This window comes from Egretta garzetta, unplaced genomic scaffold (genome assembly GCF_000687185.1).
Source record: "Egretta garzetta isolate BGI_Z169 unplaced genomic scaffold, ASM68718v1 scaffold488, whole genome shotgun sequence".
In the NCBI taxonomy this organism is placed as follows: domain Eukaryota; kingdom Metazoa; phylum Chordata; class Aves; order Pelecaniformes; family Ardeidae; genus Egretta; species Egretta garzetta.
Genome location: NW_009260486.1, coordinates 86,092 through 88,447, shown reverse-complemented (window position 1 = coordinate 88,447; position 2,356 = coordinate 86,092).

Genomic DNA, 2,356 nt, shown 5'->3' with positions numbered 1-2,356 from the left:
GCAGGTCTCTATGGTTCGAATGTAAAGGGTATTTTATAGTCATGCTTCTTCTTCCCTGTTTTCCCGGTTCATCCAAGTTGTGTGGCAGGAAAGCGATGGACAAAGGTTGGGTTTGGAAAACCTCCTCCAGGAATCCCCAGTCCCCATAACAAAATCCCCCAGGGTTTCTTCAAGCCCCATAGCAAGAGGAAATGTCCCGCTGGAGCGCTCTTAGTTAGTGTTAATTAACGAGACGCATCCCCGGGGATTGGCGCAGGTCCTTGCAATGAGCTTGCTTCAATGGGGTCCCTTAATCCCATCAGCCACCGAGCACTGGGGGCCATAATGCTCCCACTGGGGTGAGAATCCCAAAATAATCGAGCAGAGCATCCTTCCCTTGGCTGGGGCTCTGGCGAGGACCTGGTGGCACGTGCTGGGGTCCCTGCAGAGCCTGACGGGGCCAGGCAAGTCCTCACCAGTAGCCCTCCAGGCAGAGGAGCACTTCCCCAGAGGGGAAGGGGTTTGCTGCTCTTTACACCAATAGGTTAAAGGAAAGTAAATCAAGAAAACTGCACAAAACAACCCAAGTTCCTCTCCGGACCCCCTCCTGCCTTCAAAAGGGAAAAAAAACCTCTTGAGATCAAAACAAACATGAACCAAAACTTCTTCCAGTTAAAACAAGGGCTGCTTCTTGAAGCCAAAGGGTCTGTCTTTTTGTATTATTATTATTATTATTGTAATTTTTCTTTTTTCTTGGGCTGATTCTGTCGCTGAGCCGTTACGGATGCCCCACGTTCAGGCTGGCCAGGAGCGGTGCTGAGCTTGCTTGCATCCACATGCTGTGGGCCAGGCAGCAGAGCCGGGGTCGCTCTGCTCATCCCGTAGCGTTGTGCTTCCATTTCCATGTTGCATAGGGTGGTGCTCCCTGGAACAGGAGCCTGAGCTGCTCTTTTTCTGCAGCTTTTGCAGGGATAGCATCCACGGCATGGCGGTTTCCAGCCCGGATTGTGCTTCACCATCAATGCTGCTTGTACGTCTGTGTCGTCGGTGATGGGAAAAATGCCAAAGAGCAGGATTTGTGTGAGCTAAAGCCATTTTCCTTTGTACCTTTCTTAAAATAAACAACTGTAAATGGTCTATTATTACGATACCAGATGCGTTGGGGTGTGTTAGAGGGAAAAAATGTTTTTTCTGACCCTGAGAAGGGTAAATCCCCCCTCCCTTTGCTCCAGCGCAGCCCCTGTGCATGGTCTTGGCTGGACCTGCCATCCTCAGCAAGGCCTGGTGGTCCCATCCTGCACAAGGGATCCCCTGGATGTCTCCCCCTGGTACCTCCAGCCCAACCCAGAGCTTCTGCTCTGCTCACAAACAAGTCCCCTGGAGCCCTTGGTGCCTCACAGCAATAAGCCCTGGCTCTAGGAGATGCTGCTGCAGGTTCAACCAAGGAGAGGGGTAGGCTTGGAGGGGGTGCAGACACCCCTGAGCTACCCCATGCCAGGCTCTATGGGGCCATCCCTGCCCCACCGGCCCCACGGAAACAGTTCAGCATCATGGGGAGAAGGCAGTGGTGGGCGAAGGAGGTTTCTGCGTCAATGTGTGTCTGGAGGAGGAGCCACCTCCGGGACCCGCTGACGTCCCCGAGGGCCCCGATGGCCTCAGCACTCTGTTTTTTGCTCTCGCTGGAACACTTCGTCCTAGGGCTGGTGTAATTCAAGTTGAGAGCAACATGGTGCGGCGCAGGCAGGGGGCTGGAGGGAGAAGGGGGCACAACCCACCATCCCCGTCCTCCGGCAGCGGGGGAAAGGACAGCAGTGAAACCCAAGCCCTGATGAATAGGAATGGGCTGGGAAGGGCGCAGCTGCCAGGCGGTGGCTCCGCTCTGCCCATGGGGCATGGGCTGGGGAGCCAGGGTGGCCCAGGGGAGGAGAGATGGGGATGCAGGACCCTCCCTGCGAGACCACCAGGGCTCCCTACATCCTGTGCCGCTGTGCACTGCAAACACAGGGGACCCCAAGGGGAAACCACGGCCCTGCGGACCAGGCCTGTGCCCGTTGGAGGGTGCCAAGGACCCTGCAGGCAGCACAGTGGGGTAATTTGGCCACCGTCACGGCAAACTCTGTTTGGTTTCATGCCCAGATCCTGATTTTGCCTTACGGGGCTTTCTCAGGCACCTCCAGCATCCCTGCCTCCCTCATCACAGCCCCCATCTCCAACCCCAGGGAGAAGATAGAAATCCCTCCAGTGCCCGCCGAGCACATGGGGCATCCCCTGCAGCTTTTGCCTTGCCAGGACATCACGGCCCAGCTCTGCTTTTCCAGCACGAGCTGGGGCGATGGCAGCAGGGACTCAGCAGCACAGCCCCAACACCCAGCACCCT